A 14,718-nucleotide genomic window follows, 5' to 3' on the forward strand; every position below is an offset into this window, starting at 1 on the left:
GTAAAGTTTCGGCTTTGAGTTATTCTTCGAGGCACACCTTGTTGCAAAGTTCATGATTAATATTTGTGAACACTCCATGATGCTTAAAATAGTGCTTGGAGAATACTAATGTTCAAAAATATACACTCCTTTTACCTCTAATCCATACACCCATTGGAGGAGTTTACCCCCCACTCGATCAATGTTGAATTTAGTCCCATGACTTGCTTTGGCTCAAAGTGTGTAGAGTATGCAAACCCTTATTCTTGAATTTGGGCTCAACCTTGCTTATTTGGTCAATGGAATGCAGGTGGAAATGACAGTGAACTAGTCATGACGTTAGTCAGGACATTAAGCCTTAACAAGTATTGTATTTCCACTTGCCATTTCTGCTGCTACCATTGCCACGAAAAAGCATGCTGGCTATCCTGTGGGTCCAAAGAGGCCAGGAGACATGTGACACAGGCCTGACTCAAGATTCTAAGCTCAATCAAGCTCACCCTAAATTTGCTGACCCCCAACCAACCTACAGATGCATGAAATGAGTACAGGTGAGATTAACACAATCATTCCATGTGATCTGAAGACATAAGAAATAAATGTTTATTTTTATATGGCAGTGAGATTTTGGACTGTTTGTTAGCCATTAGCAGCTGACTGATATAGTGTTGGAATGCTCTATTTGTGGAGTACAAAGTTTTACACATATATTAAAAGAAATATGCTAATATGATACTCAGACTCTCTAATTATCCTCATCTATTTGATCTGTAAGGGCTAAGAAAAGTTTATAAAGATCTTACAAAAAGTTAAGATTCAAATGCACTTCATATTTCTAATAGTTTTGCATTATGTATTTTTATGCACAAACATAATCTTTTAAAGGTGTTTCAAAGATTTTGGCCAATTCTAATTCTGTAAGATGTAAACACCAACCTAGAGAGATATAGTAATATTATTATCCAAAATCCCCTTCAGTGTTAATTGTATTTTAACAGTGATTTTTGAAACATGGAGACTATAAGTAAAAGATACACCTGAAATAATGCAATTTCACAGACTCTGGAAGGCAGATGGAGGATTTATTTTGAGAATAATGTCTTTTGATATCAGATCTCAAGTTATATTAAATATGTGACCACTTAGCTTATCTTTTGGGATAGTCTTGATAATGAAATCTGGAGACATATGTGAAATGGGATAGCTTTGGAAAGAGAAATTCATTTAGTGGATAAAACAAAATTTAATTCTGTGAAGTACATATTGAAATTGTGGGCTTTTTTGTTTTGTTTTGTTTTTGAAAATGTGGGCATTAACAGAGTATGGTTGTTTTGTTTTACACATAGGTGTCTACCGATTTTTGCTTTGTGTATATTTCATTGTGGCATTATAAATTAGGAAGGGAACTGTCCTTGGAATAAAAGCTAAAATTCAATGCTACCAATTTGTTTTCCTAGGTGGAATTTTCTCTTTAGATCTGAGTCTTATTATTTAATGCAAGTTTTCAAACACTTAAAGTAGATATATATTAATCTGTTGATTAATTATTGAACCGTTGGCTAATATAGAGTGTCTCTGTTTGGGGTTTTGAAATGTTTTCTGGTTCCTTGATTTGTAATAAGCACAACTTTGAGAGAAACTAAGACATTCTACATGAATAATGTTTATTGAAACTTCATACAATTACCACAGTTTTTACCTAATTGAATTTTGGTTGGGATTTGTTTTAGTTTCAAGTTATGTAAACATCCCATATTTGTTTATAATGGAAAAGGATTATTAAAGTACTCAGTCATGTAATTATATTTGAACACAGGAAATATATTAGATTACTGTGGTCCAAAATGGGAATACAAATTTGACTATGGGTCTTATAAATAGAATATTTCTCTTGTTTTAGATTCAGACAAATGTAAAGAGTCAATGTTTATGAGTATGTAAAACTCTAGTTAACCACTCCCCCTTACCTGAGAAATCAAGTTTGTCTTACTTATTAGCGAGTTAACAACCTTTTAAAAAATACTCCAATGCAATAATGTATTAAAATTAAATAATTATTATTTATAGATTTATAGTTCTTATTTAAATATAATGGGATGATCTTCCAGTGGACTTCCTTATGTGATATGCAGCTCTTCAGTATAGCAGCGATAATGTGGGGTATTTGCATGGACATTTAGAGTTGCTGAAGTACACCTTGTGCCTGTCAAATTGTAGGTATTTCTAGAAAACTAGATCACCCAATTATAGGTATTACTCTCTTAATTTTTTTAAGGCAGAAATATGGAATGACCCTAGACCCAACTTTCTCCATGATCTGTGTCCAAAACTGTTGGGTGGGAGACTGTTCTTTGATCACTAAAACTTCTGAAATCTGCAGCTTCTTTGGTACAGTAAGATTACATTACCTGTCCTACTTGTAGGTAAGTACTGGCAAATGATGGGGTTCTCTTCAGTGAAATGCAGGATCCAGTCAATGGATTAGTGAAAACTATACTTTTGAAAATCAAATGTCTTAACCCTAAATTAAACATATATAGTGAGAAATATTATTGTGTCAAGTAATTGAGCTTTGCATTTTGACAAGTCTTGGGTTCACTTTTGGAATTGAGTTTTGAGTGTTGAAATTATTATTCATCAGACAACACTATTATCTTAAATATAGAATGAAATTTCTCAAAATAATAGAAAAAATGGAAAGCAAATTTGGACACTTTTAGGCCTGTCCCATGAAAATCTGCCAAGCTTGGGGCACCTGAGTGGCTCAGGTCATGATCCTGGGGTCCTGGGACCCAGCCCCGCATCGGCCTCCCTGCTCAGCGGGAGGCCTGCTTCTCCCTCTCCCACTCCCCCTGCTTGTGTTCCCTCTCTCGCTGTGTCTCTCTCTGTCAAATAAAGAAAAAAAGAAAAAAAGAAAAATAAAAGAAAATCTGTCAAGCTCTATCACACATGCAGGTCATACATACAGTCTGCTTGTGTGACTCATGTTTAAGCTAGGTGTTGAAAATGATGGAGTTTCAAGAAGGAAGAAGCCAATATCACCATTGGAGGGAGTCTCTGCCAATCATGATGTCGATAGCAATTTTGGACTTTGCGTAAGTAAGAAAGAAACTTTTGCTGGTAGATTGTCCAAAGGGGGGTGTGTCACAATAATTCCTCCCACCTAGCATCGCCCATGTGTAGATGCACACCAATTATTAGACAATGCAAGGAGATTCCTTGTACATTTTATCATTACCCCAGTGGTAACATTTTGCTGGACTATAGTGTAATATTACAAAGAGTACCCCGGTATCAATATAATCTACCAATAGCATTTAGATTTCAACAGTTTTACTTTTGTGCGTATGCGTGTGTGTATTTAGTTACATGCAATTTATCATATGTGTAGATTCATGTCACCACCACCACAGTCAAGATTCAGAACAGTTCCATCACCTAATGTTGTCCTTTTATGACATACTCACCACTCTCCCAACTTTGCCCCAATCTCTGAAAACCACTAATCTGTTCTCCATCTTGAACTTTTGTTATTTTTGTTAAAGATTTTATTTATTTATTTGAGAGAGAAAGAGAGCATGTGAGAGCACAAGCAGGGGGACCAGCAGAGGAAGAGGGTCCTGGGATCATGACCTGAGCTGAAGGCAAATGCTTAACTGTCTGAGCCACCCAGGTGCCCCTGAAGTTTTGTTATTCTTAAGGATATTTTATAAATGGAATCACACAGTGTGTAACCTTTTGGCAGTGACATTTTTTGCTTAACATAATTCCCTGGAGATCCAAGTTGTTGTGTGTATCAATAGACCCTTCTTTTTTCATGCTTAGAAATATCCCATAGTATGACTATACCAGGTTTAACCATTCACCCACTGAAGGACATTTGGATTGTTTCCAGTCTTGGACTATTCAAAATAAAGCTGCTATGAATATTTGATAAAGATCCTTGTATGAACATAAGTGTTCATTTTGCCAAAATAAATGCCCTGGAGTGCAATTGGTAAGACATATAGTAGTTGCGTGTTTAGTTTTTTTAAGGAAAATGCAAAAGTTTTCAGAAAGGTTGTATCACTTTACCTGCCCACCAAAAATTAGTGACACAGATTTTTTGCATTCTCACCAAGATTTGATGCTATCACTGTTTTTTTTTTATTTTAATCCTTTGATAGGTATGTAGTGGTATCTTATTGTGGTTTTAATTTGCATTTCCCTGATGGCTAATGATATAGAACACTTCATGTGCTTATTTGCCTTCTGTATATCCTCTTCAGTGAAATGTTCATTACTATTGACTTTTGAGAGTTATTTACATATTCTACACACTAAACTTTTAGTGAATATATGGTTTGCAAATATTCTCTACCAATCTATAGATTGTCTTTTCATCTTCTTTAGGCTTTTGCAGACCAAGTGTCTTTAATCTTGATGAGATCAAATTTATCATACTTTGCTTTTATGGGTTGTGCTTTTGGTGTCAAATCTAAGAACTCATTCCCTGCCTTTTGTCTCAAGTATTTTCTTATATGTTTTTTCTAAATGTTTTATAGTTTTACACTTTATATTTAAGTCTGTGATCCATTTTGAGTTAGTTTCTGCATAAGGCATGAGATTCTGGTCAAGGTTCATTTTTTAAACTTTTTAAAAAAAATTTATTTTATTTTATTATGTTATGTTAGTCACCATACAATACATCATTAGTTTTTGATGTGGTGATCCACGATCCATTGTTTTTGTATAACACCCACTGCTCCATGCAGTAGTACCCTCCTTAATACCCATCACTGGGTTAACCCATCCCCCACCCCTTCCCCTCTAAAACCCTCAGTTTGTTTCTCAGAGTCCATAGTCTCTCATGGTTGGTCTCCCCCTCTGATTCACCCCCCTTCATTTTTCCCTTCCTTCTCCTAATGTCCTCCATGCTATTCCTTATGTTCCACAAATAAGTGAAACCATAGGATAATTGACTTTCTCTGCTTATTTCACTTAGCATAATCTCCTCCAGTCCCATCCATGTTGATGTAAAAGTTGGGTATTCATCCTTTCTGATGGCTGAGTAGTATTCCATTGTATATATGGGCCACATCTTCTTTATCCATTCATCTGTTGAAGGGCATCTCGGCTCTTTCCACAGTTTGGCTATTGCGGACATTGCTGTTATGAACATTGGGGTGCATATGGCCCTTCTTTTCACTACATCTGTGTCTTTGGGGTAAATACCCAGAAGTGCAATTGCTGGGTCATAGGGTAGTTCTATTTTTAATTTTTTGAGGCACCTCCACACTGTTTTCCAAAGTGGCTGTACCGACTTGCATTCCCACCAACAGTGTAAGAGGGTTCCCCTTTCTCCTCAACCTCTCTAACATTTGTTGTTTCTTGCCTTGTCGATTTTTGCCATTCTAACTGGTGTAAGGTGGTGTCTCAGTGTGGTTTTAATTTGAATTTCCCTGATGGCTAATGATGATGAACATTTTTTCATGTGTCTGTTAGCCATTTGTATGTCTTCTTTGGAGAAGTGTCTGTTCATGTCTTCTGCCCATTTTTTGACTTGATTATTTGTTTTTTGGGTGTTGAGTTGGAGAAATTCTTTATAGATCTTGGAAATCAGCACTTTGTCTGTAGTGTCATTTGCAAATATCTTCTCCCATTCCGTGGGTTGCCTCTTTATTTTGTTGACTGTTTCCTTTGCTGTGCAGAAGGTTTTTATCTTGATGAAGTCCCAAAAGTTCATTTTTGCTTTTGTTTCACTAGCTTTTGGAGATGTATCTTTTTTTTTTTTTTTTTTTTTTTTAAGATTTTTTTATTTATTTATTTGAGAGAGAGAGTGAGAGACAGAGAGCACGAGAGGGAGGAGGGTCAGAGGGAGAAGCAGACTCCCCGGCTGAGCAGGGAGCCCGATGCGGGACTCGATCCCGGGACTCCAGGATCATGACCTGAGCCGAAGGCAGTCGCCCAACCGACTGAGCCACCCAGGCGCCCTGGAGATGTATCTTGAAAGAAGTTGCTGTGGCCGATGTCAAAGAGGTTACTGCCTATGTTCTCTTCTAGGATTTTGATGGAGTCCTGTCTCACATTGAGGTCTTTCAGTTTGTTCTTTTCTTTCTGATTTTTAGCATTACTTCCTTCTGCTTACATTGGGTTTATAGTGTTCTTTTCCTTTTTTTTTTTCTTTTATGGTAGGGACATAGATTATTAAATTGAGAACTTTCCCTATTTCTTATTTATTTATTTATTTGAGAGAGAGAGAGAGGGAGCTGGGGGGAAGGGGGTGGGAGAGAGAATCCAAACCAACTCCTCACTCAACATGGAGCCTGATGTGGGCTTGATCTGACGACCCTGAGATCATGACCTGAGCCAAAAACCAGGAGTTGGTCGTTTAAGCACCTGTGTCACCCAGGCACCCCAGAGAATTTTCCTTATTTCTAATCTCCAATCATGCCTTTTTGTTAATGTGACTTTGCCACTTCTACCATCAAGTAGTGGAATCTGGTTTTTCTCATTTGAATCTCAGCTGGCTTTGTAAATTTATTTGAACAAAAGACAACAGAAATTATCCTTTAGGACATTTAGGCTAAGCCTTATAAGGATTAACAGCACTATTATTTTTTTTTTCTTATTTTTAAATTGAAGGATAGTTGACACACAATATTATATTAGTTTCAGGTGTATAATATAGTGATTCAGCAATTATATACATTACAGAATGCTGACCTAAGAAATATAGCTACCGTCTGTCATCATACAAAGTTATTATAATATTATTGACTATATATCCTATGCTGTACTTTTCATCCCCATGATGTATTTATTTTATAACTAGAAGTTTGTACCGCTTAATCACCTTCACCTATTTTGCTCATCTGCCCACCTTTCTCCATTATGGCAAACACCAGTTTGTTCTTTGTACTTAAGGGTTTGTTTCTGTTTTTGCTTGTTTGTTTGTTTTTTTAGATTCCTCATATAAGTGAGATCATATGGTATTTGTCTTTCTCTGTCTGACTTATTTCATTTAGCATAATACTCTCTAGGTTCATCCACATTGTCATGAACAGCAAGATTTTGTTCTTTTTTGTGCCTAAATAATATTTCATTGTATGTATGTATATGTGTGTGTGTGTATGTGTATCACATATTCTTTATACATTCATCTATTTATGAATGCTTAGGGTGCTTCCATATCTTGGCTATTATGAGTAATGCTACAATAAACATAGTGGTCCATATATCGTTTTGGATTTGGTATTTCTATTTTTAATTTTTTGAGAAACCTGCATACTATTTTCTATAGTGACCACACCAATTTCATTCCTGTCAGTGGTACATGATGGTTGCCTTTTCCACATCCTCACTGAAACTTGCTATTTTTTGCCTTTTTGATCTAACCATTCTGTGAATTGATATCATGTTGTGGTTTTGATTTGCATTTCCCTGATGATTAGTGATGTTGAGAATTTTTTCATATGCCCATTGCTATCCATATATTTTTTGGAAAAGTGTCTATTTAGGTCCTCTGCCCATTTTTTAATCAGAATATTTGGGTTTTTTTGGTATTGAGTTGTATGAGTTCTTTTTTTTTTTAAACATTTTATTCATTTGAGAGAGAGAGAGGGAGTACAAGCAGGGGGAGAGGCAGAGGGAGAGGAAGAAGCATACTCCCCGCTGAGCTGGGAGCCTGATGCGGGGCTTAATCCCAGGACCTGGAGATCATGATCTTAGCCTAAGGCAGACACTTAACCATCTGAGCCACACAGGCCCCCCATGTATGAGTTCTTTATATATTTTAGATTTTAACCCTTATCAGACATATCACTTGCAAATATCTTCTCCCATTCAGTTGGTTGCCTTTTCATTTTGTTGATGGTTTCCTTTGTTATTTAGTCTTTTTAGTTTTTCAGTTCCTACTTTTTTATACTTTTGCTTTCGTTTCCCTTGTCTGGGGAGACAGATGTAGAAAAATATCGCTATGGCCAATGTCCAAGCATTTACCTTACATGTTTTCTTTTAAGAGTTTTATGGTTTCAGGGGCGCCTGGGTGGCTCAGTTGGTTAAGCGACTGCCTTCGGCTCAGGTCATGATCCTGGAGTCCCTGGATCGAGTCCCGCATCGGGCTCCCTGCTTGGCAGGGAGTCTGCTTCTCCCTCTGACCCTCCCCCCTCTCATGTGCTCTCTCTCATTCTCTCTCTCTAAAAAAAAAAAAAAAAAAAAAAAAAAAAAGAGTTTTATGGTTTCAGGTATTACACTTAGTTCTTTAATCCTCTTTAAATTTATTTTTGTGTATGGTGTAAGGAAGTGGTCCAGTTTCATTCTTTGGCATGTAGCTGTCCAATTTTCCCAGCACCATTTGTTGAAGAGACTGTCTTTTCCTCTTTGTACATTCTTGCCTCCTTTATTGTAGATCAATTAACCATATGTGTGTGGCTTTATTTCTGGGCTATTGATTCTGTTCCATTGATCTATGTGTTTATTTTTGTGAGTGTACCATACTGTTTTGATTATTATAGCTTTGAGTTATACTTTAAAATCGTGAATTGTGATTCCTTTGGCTTTGTTTTCCACATGGTCTCTCATCATTCAGAGTATTAGCTCATGTTTCTTTACATGGTGCCTGGCTTCCAGAAGGTAAAACAGTGCTGCTAAACTTGAGAGAGAAGAACAAAGCCACAAAGAGGAGAAACACAATAACACACTGGTAGCCAAAAACAGGGTCATAAAATGTAAATAGAACAGGCTTGATCTTTCAGTCACATAGAGCAGAGATGAGTCCTACCATCTGAGAATTGCTGGAATTTGTGACCCAACGAATTTGAACAATTCAGTTTTTTGCTTTAAGTCACAAAATTATGGTGTTGTTTTTCTACACAGTAATAGACAAACATTTTTATTTGTGAAACAACTAAAATTTCTGGCTTGGTTGTTACCTTGTCTAGCAGTACCTTAACTCATGCAAAAGCCAGTCAACAAATCCTCCAAATTGAAGTTTTTTTTTTCCAAGATTTTATTTATTTGATCTTTTTTTTTTTTTTTTAAAGATATAATGTATTATTTGTTTCAGAGGTACAGGTCTGTGATTCAACAGTCTTACACAATTCACAGCACTCACCATAGCACATACCCTCCCCAAAATGAAGGGGGGAAATCAGAGGGGGAGATGAACCATGAAAGACTATGGACTCTGAGAAACAAACTGAAGGTTCTAGAGGGGAGCGGGGTGGGGGGATAGGTTAGCCTGGTGATGGGTATTAAAGAGGGCACGTACTGCATGGAGCACTGGGTGTTATATGCAAACAATGAATCATGGAACACTACATCAAAAACTAATGATGTAATGTATGGGGATTAACATAACATAATAAAAAAAAGAAGAAAAAAAGATTTTATTTATTTGAGAGAGAGATGGAGAGAGAGAGCATGAGTGGGGAGAGGGAATTAACAGAGGAAGAAGCAGACTCCTCTCCAAATTAGGGAGCCCGACCTGGGGCTAGATCCCAGGACCCCAGAATTATGACCTGAGCTAAAGACAGACACTTAACTGACTGAGCTAGTGTGTCCCCAAACTGAAGTTTTGATATAGATAAAACAATTGTGTAATAGAGCAGTGATTTACATGTATTTACTGAATTTTAAATATTTTATTTATAGTTTAGTAAAAACTCAGTAGCCATAATTCCCAGGTACTTTAAGTATCTTAATTTTAAATTAAACATAAAAGGTGAAAAATATTATTGTGGCAAATCTTCAAGTCCACATGTTTTCTAGGGTTTTGGTACATTTTTGGAATTGAATCTCAAGTGCTCAAATTAATTTTGTATTTTAGGTAGTGACAGCATTATTATTTAAAGATACAATGAAACTTCTCACAATGACAGAAAAAAAATAGAGAAAACCTCACCAAGTTTTAATGAGTGGACAACCTATTGATCTCATGTTTTAAGAAGCAGTGTTAGAAGAAAGGGATATGAGAACTAGTATTCTAATACTATCAGTACTATAGGCAACGTTCCATAAGTCTTATTAATTCCTGAACTATTGATAGTTCTTTAGAACAGAACTCATGAGACCCAGCTTACAGTCTGAGCTCTGACATTGCTTCCTTTTCATCAAGTTGCTTAACCATTTGACCTGACTATTCTAATGACTAAAGCTCTTTAATGGTATGCTTCTAAATAATTTCCTCCTATCCACCACAACAGTCACACATCTGTAAAGGTTACAGAAACTAATCTTATTGCTCATAATTTATGAGATATTTTGAAAATACCAAGTGCTGTGTAAGCTTGTTGATTCCTTTTACACTTGTGATTCTTACCGATAAATTTTTTTAAAAAGTTTTCAAGTGCCCTAAATATATATTTCAGCTTTAATAAAACATTAAAGTCCATTTAAGCTATGGCATGATACCATCAATATTTTATAATTTTTTGTGTACCATTTAAACCTCATATTCCAGCATCCTTGTAACTTGATAAAATGGATATAGATCATCTCACCTAAGAAAATGGAGACCCATCTGTTATATTTTAAATGCATCTGTTCATCTGCTAAATCCATTTGTCAAATTCATTTAGGTTAAAAGAGATTTCTTCTAAGTACATAAAATGATATGTGAGAAAAAGAATTAAGACAAAGTCCTGCTTTACCAGATACCAAGGGTGGGGGAAGCTTACCCAAAACCATTTTTCCAAATGTTTTAAAAATGTTTTTAATATATTTTACCTGAATTGTATAAACCACATTTAATCTGCTTTGAAAACTGTCTTTAAATACATTAGTTAGAAAGGATCATTTTTAGATAATGGAACCATTTTTAACTTATCTTTTAAAACATATAACTTCAAGGGAAAATTAAAATACATTTTCTATTTAGATATACAAGGGAGAGATGATGGAGAGCTTAGTTTTTTCTGAATGTAATCTGGACTTTCATTAGCTTGAACTGGAGGAAATTTATAAAATAATATGCATTTATTGTGAATGTCATCTGTTCTACTTAAACATTGAGCTTTAGATAGGGTAAGTTCCACTTCTACCCAATTCCAAAGATTTTTAGAAAAGATTGATAAGTTGGATCCAGAAAATTCTAGACGTAGGGAAATCGATTGGTTGTTCAGAACATCTCTTGGACATTAAGAAAATGACCTTCCCTTCTGTGTTAACATTGATCTCACCTAAAATGAGCTTCTTTCATGTTCTTATCCAATTTTCTTAACATGACATTTAATTTGGACCAAATGAACTCTTTCATATCTTATCTATTCCCTATATTTTTCATGACAAATATGAATCTATCATTTATTAGCAATGTAAATAATTTTGTGCAACTATCTGAACCTCATTATTCTTATCTGTGCAATGGGACAATACTATCTACTATCATATTAGGCTACTACAAAGACTTTTTCAAAAAAGTGTAAGGTATGTAAAAGGACTAATCATGTCTAAATTTGCCATATACAAATTTAAGGAATTATTTCTAATTCACACAATTCGTCTATCTACTGCCTTTCCAGAAGTTACCATAGTTGTCATAATTCTGAAAATTTTTCAAATATTCCTTTCTGTTTGGGTTATCCTCACTCAACACTTCACTGTGTTTTTCACCTATGTAATTCCTACTTATCTCCAAAGAACTAGATCACCTGTTGCCTGCAACCACCTCTGTTCTCACCACACTTGTGCACTCCTTCCCCTGCTCTCCTTCACCATACCACTTGTAATTCCTCATTTATATATCCATTTCTCCTCCCAAATGGCAGAGACCCTTTCTAATTCAAGTTTATATCCTCAAAGCCCAGCATTTAGATGTTATTCAAGAACTGTTTTCTGAAGGAAGGAAATAAAAATATATATTATTAGGCCATTTTTTCTTATTTTAAATGTTTCCTGGGTCTAGAATATTCTCGCCCACATTTTAAGATGTGTTTTCTTGCCACTTATTGTATGAAACATAACATGATTTCTCAGACAAGAAGTGAAAGGCCCTCTTTTGTGTGCTTATAATATTCTATTTATAACTTCTGTTGTCATTGCTATAATTTAATCATCTCCTCTTTCCCCATGTTTTGTGTCTTTTAAAATTTTATAGTTCTAGAAAGAGGGATCCCAAATTCAGATGCCAAATTGACCAGACAAGCATGAAAATAAAATGGAACAGGGTAGTATTAAAACAGTTACCATTTGCTTAACTTTTATTGGATTCCAGAAACTGGAATCTATTAACTCCTATGTGCTAAATAATATTTTTATCCCATTAAGAAATAAACTGAAGCACAGATAGTTTAAGTAACTTGCTGACGTGAAGGAGGCAGCGTTTGAAACCAAACAGGTCTTCTCCAGGACCCACACTCTTAAGCGCTGGACTAAATAAGCTATGAAGTAGAAGAGTAGGTAGGGAGATGTGCTACTGAAGAACAAACACATGTTCTAAACAGCTACTGGTAACTCACGGACTTAATACAATGCACTACATTAATGCTCAAGCAAAGACTATGGTGCTTGGGTGGCTCTCCAAGGGACTTGTAAGACTATCACAATTTGACTAATACACGGAGAATAACATCTTATGAGAAAGAAAACCCTATTCTGAACCCAATCTTGTACAGTATTTGGTAAAGCACTAGCATCTTGCCTGGCCATCTGTAAATGCTCCCATTTGTACAATACATAACATTGAGAATTCAAAGTTCCTCTGTTTCTACACATGAAATCATTCCACTGTTTCTTTTGTGTTTTTTAACAGTTTCTGATCCATAGCAAGTATTAAAAAGTTTTTGCATGAATCAAGAAATGAATGAATAAGTAAAAGGGGAATATGTAAGTGTGAAGTGTTGCTCGTAATGTTGTCTACACTAAAATACTTGCTCATTGGGGCACTTGGGTGGTTCAGCCAGTTAAGTGTCTGACTCTTGATTTCACCTCTCTTTCTAGTAATATCTCCAACTAATTATCCTGATAAATAGCATTCCACAGCAAATTCTATTCCACATGCATGTGGGGGGGGGGAAGCAAACAACAACAAACCCCAAAAAAACAAAAAAATAAAAAAAAACAACTAGTAAGTTAAACCTAGTAAACATCTTTTAAAAGAATAGACTTTATTTTTTTATTTTTTATTTTTTTTAAAGATTTTATTTATTTATCTGACAGAGAGAGACACAGCGAGAGAGAGAACACAAGCAGGGGGAGTGGGAGAGGGAGAAGCAGGCTTTCCACTGAGCAGGGAGCCCGATGCGGGGCTCGATCCCAGGACCCTGGGATCATGACCTGAGCCGAAGGCAGACGCTTAACGACTGAGCCACCCAGGCGCCCCAAGAATAGACTTTATTTTTTAGAGAAGTTTTGGTCCACAGCAAGTCAATATCTTTTTGAAATCATATATGATATCTCAAGAACATAAAATGTTCAAACACCACCACCACCAACAACAATAATATAGTGAACAGGGGCTGAAATTAAGGATTTTCTGAGGGCATTTATCAATTTTAGAAAGTTGGGTCTTGGGTATCAAAATTCATATAGAGGACAGAATATAGAAACTTGGATCCAAACAAAATATAAAGTTGGAGCTAGTTCACTCCAGTTTTCCACCAAACACACACAAAAAAACAGGGGCCTTAAATACTGTACCATCCATGAAAGAATAGTCTAGAAAACATCCTCCCATATGCAAAACGAGACACTGAGGAATAATAATTTTCTGCTTCAACCTATGATCTAGGTGAGAGAAAAAAAAAAATCTTCCTGAGTATTTGTAATCTCAAATTGACAAAAACGTACACATGTGCAGAAAGACCTAGCAAAAAAGAGTGAGAGATGGGACGGGAGGGGGCACCATACTGAATATTAGAAGAGATGTTTGGGAACAGGTGTCTGACTACATAATTATTTCTCCACTCATCTATTTTGTGACTTTGGACACTTTCATTATGTTTGAGCCTACTCCATTTGTGAAACATACTCTTCTTCTATGTTACATGGTTTCTATGAAGGCTCATTCAATTCTTTCTAAGACCAACTCCTCCTTGACTAATAAAAACTTGAAAAACCTAGAATTGCATAACTGTTTTGGTAAACTAGATTTTTCTTTTCCCAAAGCAAAAAGAACAGGTTGGCGACACAACATTATCCAATTTTACTCCATCTTGTTTCAGCACCTGAATCAAACCAGCCATTGGCTCTGTCATTCAAGTTGTTTTTAAAATTATTATTATTTTTGACATTTGAAAGGAAATAAAACCCCTTTTGTGACAGGTCTAGAAACTCAAGTACATTTGGACATTCTGAACTGCCCTGCTGTTAAATCTTACCTAAATACACTGCCTTACATTTCCACACCCAACCTCCTGACTTTTTTCTCTCTCAGTCTGTGAAGTGGTACAATGCCCATCAAACACACCAGACTTGCCCTAGGCAGTAAGCTCCAAAGCAGCTCCAAGAGGGATTGGTAGATGGGGATGCCTCTGGGGAATGATCCAACATTTCAGTTGCTGTAAGGAGGCACACAACAAAAGCATCCGTCCATCCATTTCCAAAAATATGATGCCTCTTGACTGTGCTTCCTATGGTGATGTCTTTTTGCCATTAAATGGCTGCACAGCCCCGGAAAGCATGACAGGTTTTATCAGCCTTGACAGCTGTCTGGAAGAAACAGCAGGCAACCTAAACTTCAGCTGCCATGCAGCAATCTGCTCAGGTCCTGCCAGATCCCGCAAAGCTGAATCTGACCAGCACTCGAATAGAAACCCTCCC

This window comes from Phoca vitulina, unplaced genomic scaffold, assembly GCF_004348235.1.
Source record: "Phoca vitulina isolate PV1807 unplaced genomic scaffold, GSC_HSeal_1.0 scaffold7, whole genome shotgun sequence".
NCBI classification, from domain to species: domain Eukaryota; kingdom Metazoa; phylum Chordata; class Mammalia; order Carnivora; family Phocidae; genus Phoca; species Phoca vitulina.